Source organism: Cupressus sempervirens, chromosome 11 (genome assembly GCF_028749045.1).
Source record: "Cupressus sempervirens isolate cs-2001-9-10 chromosome 11, ASM2874904v1, whole genome shotgun sequence".
In the NCBI taxonomy this organism is placed as follows: Eukaryota; Viridiplantae; Streptophyta; class Pinopsida; order Cupressales; family Cupressaceae; genus Cupressus; species Cupressus sempervirens.
In genome coordinates, this window is record NC_143128.1 from 34,296,318 (window position 1) to 34,302,317 (window position 6,000).

Below are 6,000 nucleotides of genomic sequence, written 5' to 3' on the forward strand. Positions count from 1 at the left end.
AATTCCTTAGAATTTGTAACAAACCAATAAAAATATTTTCACTAGTATCTCATTGATCCATTCCGAGTTTGTGAACATAGCATCACATCCCATGTCAGTATAGTCAGTGGAACTTATCATGGCCCTGATGCAACATTTTGATCCTGAAGAAAGTGTAGTCAAGAGTGTTATTGGAGAGGTTGTGTTGGATGTATGACCCAACAACATTGAGAGGGTCTTCCATCTCCCAAGAATAGATCAATTCATTAGGCTCTCATAAGAAGCAACTGAGAGATGGTATAGGGAGCACCAGTAGGAGGTAATTGATATCATACAATCCTCTTACCTCATTGAGAAGCCTCCTAGGGGAAAGATAATAGGTAAAGTAGATATAACTTGAGGATATATGAAGGAGGATATCAGTTATTCCATCATTCTCTTGAGTAGAGACATGGGCTTACTTGCAGTAGGCCACCTCAGCACTTTCATGGTCAACTTCATTGAGACCATCAAAATGCAAAGATACCACTAGATTGGGCCACACACTAAGTGAAAACTTGTGTGATCAATTGAGGACAGTGAAGGACAAGAAGAAGTTTTACATGACTTCTTATGTGGTATACCTACTTGCAGCAAGGGTGAATAACTACCTCATTTTCTATAGGAGAGGTAGTATATAGGACCCTAATGCCTGGACATACATAGTCTATGCCTAGCTAGTGAAGAAGAAGCTCTTAGCATAGAGCAAAAAGTACAGAATTGTGAATGATGTGTTCATCTTTGCAATCATTTGATTCATCAAGGGGGATTATGGAAAAAGGTTATCCAATGAAGCCAAAGCATAAATTATAGTTCTTGGAGCTTACTTCATCAAGTTCAAGACATTCACATATCTATGGGTAGTTGGTGCCTCTATCAATCCTAAGAAGCTCTCGAGATATCCAAGTGAAAAATAGGTACTATTGGAGATTTCTTGGAAAATTGTGTTAGCCTATGAAAAGATAAAGAGAAAACAAAGACCTTGCTAGGCATGACCATTGGTCACTGGACCATATCAGGTGAAGTGGAAGCAAGATATTTTTTCCTTTGAGTGGGAGTGGGAGAATTATCCCCTTGAAGAATACAACTCTCCTTGGCCCTATTTTGACAATATTGGGAGAGTGGAGAGTCTGGAAAGAAAAGACTTCCATCATGAGGATGCGGTTGAAGATCACTGGATGAATACAACAAATGACTATGATGTCTACACAAGGGACTATTGTAGGATGACTTTGTATCTAGTAGAGAAGGCTCTCCAGTTGACCATCCTGGAGGAGATAAGGTAACAAGATTCTAAGGAGTTATTGGACCCCCTATTCAAAATAGACAAAATAGGTGAAAGACCCATTATGAATGTTGAGGTTGATAGGGAATAGGCTAATGATATTAATCATGGGGCTAGCCATGTCATCAGAATGATGAAGGATTGGATCAAGAAGCCTTTTCCACTTGATCCAATTCCTAATACAATGATCTTTCATGTGTACACCCACCCAGAAAGAGGTAGAGGGAAGAAAGTAATAATTCCTACCTTTTTTGCCCAATCTCCTATCAGGCTAGAGACAGTATACCATCTTGATCACTTGGTTATATACTATCAACCTCTAGAGAGGAAGGGAAAGAATAAAAGAAGGATAAAATCCCCTTAGAGGATTTAGATAAAATAGGTTGAAGAATAAGTGCCTCCCCAGTAGCAAGAACAGAGTGTACAAGTGTCTGAAGATACTGGAGCTACTCAAGTCTAGGATGAACCTCAATTACTTCTCATTGTGTCCAACCAACTAGAAAAGGGGGAGATTCTGAAAGTCTCCATTCCTCCTGTGCAAGAAGAGCCAACTTCTCCTTCTACCTCTAAGTAAAAAAAGAAGAGGATCGAGATCCAGATGAAAAAGAGGCAAAGGATCAATAAAAGATTGATGCTTTCCCTATCTATTTGTGAAAGCATTCCAGAGGGAGACAAAATGGAAGAAGAAGAAGAATATGAAGAGGAATAGGAACAAGTGCCCCTATAAGGAAGAACTTGACTAGCAAGAGTTGTAGTGTTACAAAGGAGAAAGAGTGCCATGGGTACCCCACCATCCACCCAAGAAGAACTCATAGAACTTTGTTTCTTAGAAGATGAAGTACAATAGTGGGTGGATGAGCAGAGTGAAGAGGGAAATGATGTTTTTTCAATGTCATATTTTGATTTCATGCTCATAGGTATAGAGTTGATTGGGGATAAGATCAGGGAAACTCCTATAGGTGAACCTTAATAGGAAGACTAGACACAAATGCTGCCAAATACACAGGGTCCTGATCTTACTCCTCCATCTCCACCATGAGTTACAGTGGTAGAATAGGTCTTGGTGACTCCTCCACCTCAAAGTGTAGAGCAAAAGAAGGTTCAGAAGGAGCCATCATTAGAGGAGAGACTAGAACAAATGGTGATCGATGAAGTCTTGAAGGAGGGACAAATTGTGGAATATTCTCAATTGCCTTCCCAAGACACTGAGGTTCCGGCTACAGGTTCTACTGAGACTAAGGCTATAGAAGAGGAGCCCTCCCAATAGGAGACAACTCTAAGCAAGAGCAACAAAGGGAAGGAAGTTCTAGAACACACCCCTTCATCATCAAAAGCTAGGTCCTTAGTAGGAGGCATTCATAGATGTATCCGAAAGGAGATAATGAGGAGTACTAAGCCTCAATTATGTGCTTTAGAAAAAAGACATTTGTGACATTGTAGAGATTTTGAATAAACTTGAGTCTCCATCACACAAGGAAATGCCATTGGCATTTGTCACTAGCACAAGGAACTAGGAACTGTTTGCAAAGTGGCTCTCTCTCTTGAAGGCACAAATGTGGAAGGTCTTGGTCTTGAGGACTATGAATAAAAGGATGTTATGTTGGGGAGGCCTACATGGATTCAACCCAATTGATGATGACCTTGGGAGTCAAAGAGTTCATTAAACATATGGAACAAGTTGAGGTTGAACTCCAAGCACTTCGAAGGCAGGTCAAGATTCTAAAGGGATATCTAGAAAAAGTATTTAGTCCTCTAGATCTTGAGCACCCTAAGCATACTCTTAATACTATACTTGGAGAAGGGGGAGGAGTACAACTTGATCCATTTTTGAAGGCTTTTCAAGATTGGTGAGAAAGCCTTGAAGATAAAGGTGTTACAATAATTATAGGAACTTTGAAGTTATTGTATGCTACATAGGAGAACGTGAATAATATTGTAGCAATTTTGAAGAAGGACTTCAGTATTATGGATGAAGTATGGGCCTGGAGTAAGGATTTGTAGACTTTAGAGGCCATAAAGGGCTAAAGATACTAGGTTTTCATTGATGTATGTACTGGAGAAGAATTATATATCATTGATGATTGGATAGAGAAGATAGGAGATAGAAATAAGGTAATGGGAAAATTACACGAGGAGATCCATTAGCTGAAGGACCATGCTTGAGAGAAAGTTTTGGAAGTAGAGAAACTGTATAGTGATGCATGCTTGGAAATTTTTGAGGATGAGGAATGAGAGAAGCTATTGCTAGTTGAGGTAGTATTAGAGAATTTTAAGAAGACTTTGGAGGAGGCATCTAGTGATGAAGATATCAGACAAGCCTTCAGGATAGAAGAAGCCTTGTTAGAATTGGATACCAAACTCAGGGATTTTTTAGATACCCAAATTGAGGTAGATAATTATAGATAGAAGGTCAAGGATAAATATGAGGGTTTAGATCTTCCAGATATAGCTAAGATTATTGAGATGATAGAGAAATTCAAGTCCAAACATCCAAACATAGCTTGGGATGAATAAGAACAAAACCTAGATGCTAGAGTTTCAATTTTGACACTTGGTAAAATTTTGAGATTTTGACCTTGTCAAGGTCCGCAGCTCCATAGGCCTGCAACTCCACAATTTAGAGATGCACCAATAGTTAACTACTTGTTCCAAAAATAGCACTTTCCATTCATTAGGAATGCATTCTGATGACAGTTTAACTTTGACACACGCCAAGTAAATTACCAACTTCTATTTTTGGCACTTCCAAACTCTTCTACTTTGACTGAAGGCTTTCTCCTCTTTCTTCTCTCATATTTTCTTTATTTTTGACATGTAAAGACTCATGCATCCAATTAATGAATAAAATATGAATAGTGTCTTACTAAGCAATAGATTAATTGTTAGTTTGCATATATTTAGTTTGTTTTAATGTTTGAAAATCATTTTATTGCATGAAGATATCTCTCACTCAACACAAATTGAGGAGATGATTTCTTATCAATACCCTATTGTAATATGTAATTAGGGCCATCATTATTATGCAATAAAATAATGATTTTGGTGCTCACATTTGGAGTGTAGTGATTCTTGCCTAAATGTGTCATTATTTTGTGAATTTTGTTCATGAGATTGTGATTAAGTCAAAGGTTTATTGCATTATTTTTGGTTGTGCGATCTTTTAGTTTTGGTGTTTGCTATAGATTTACAAATTCCACTGACATATTGAGCTTGAGAAGAAATCACAAATTTGTGCCTGCATAACTCTTTGTCTCGCATGAGTGCACTTTTCATGGCATTGTGATTCGATGAAGAGTGAAACATCATTCGGTTATTGAAATTCCCTATTGATGATTGCATCAGTGGAATCTAGGAAGCGTTGCTTCTATTTTCATTGGTTACCCACTGATCTCTTCAAAAGTTTAACTTGCAGATGTGTTGTTTTCTATAGCTTATATCCATTAGGATTTCAATTTTATGTTATTTTCTTTGGATTTCATGTTATTTTCTTTAAGTTCTTGTTATTTGCTTTACTAACCTGCTTGTTAGAATAGGATTTCATACTAGCTGCATTGTTAGATTGCATTCATAAAAAAAGTATAAAAATACAAAACCATAGTTCTTTTTTAGTATTATTTTTGAAATAGTGTGCAGATTCTTCATTTCATCTAATATCAAAATGAACTAGCAAAGGCCTCCTCGTGAACATTCACAATTATCTTCAACTAGGTGGGTTCCTGTAGGTCATAAGATCACCCAAAACCTTGGACTCAATTCACAGAATCAACTTTTCAAGAGAGGAATTCACAAGAATTCCTACCATTTAGCATCATGTAAAATGATAGCTCAACAAAAGTGGTGCTAGAAGGAGGGGCACACTTTTCATTCTGAGAAAAGGAAAGAAAATTTTCCAAAGTTTCAAAATTTTGCACTTTTTTGCAAAAGTCTGCGCTTCACACAAGTTTTAAATTTTTTTTGAGTTTTTGAAATATTTAGGTCCACAACTTCGTAGGTACGCAGGTTTGTAGATTTGTAGGTATGTAGGTCCATAGATCCCTAACTTCCCAGGTGCATAAAACTCTGTGGTGCACAAAATTTAGAGAGGTCAGAAAGTGTACTTCTGTAAAGGTGTGCTTTTTCCAAAATTGATGCAAGCTAGAGGATATTGATCCAAAATCCCCATTTTAGTGAGCATTAAGGTCTACCCCAAGTGCACACAAGTTTCTCGAGATTACCGACTTCCAAAAGCACATAATGATAAGGGAATACCCCAAGTTCAACAACTTCCATTCAAACTTTCATCATCTTCTTCAACTCCACCTCCACTCCAACCCCCTGGTGGACCACCACATATTCCAATAGCTACTCCTCAAAAACCACCATTAGGTCTGTCAAATGCTCCAATGCCATTTTTTATGAACACAATAGACTCATCAATAAACTTGAGAGGTGCACTCCATGACCTCCCTAAGAATCTTGAGAAGTTTTTCCCAAGATTCATCTATGGTGAGACATGAATTGCCGAGGATCATGTCAAGGTATTCAAAGAAATTTGCAATTGCAAGCAGATTTCTAATGAAGATGTGGTTCTTCATTTATGTCCCTACTCCTTGGGGGAAATTTCCTTCAATTGGTACATTAATTTGCCACCAGGATGCATTAGAGATTAGGACACTTTCAAAAAATTGTTCATGGAAAAATTCTAAACATTCATCAAC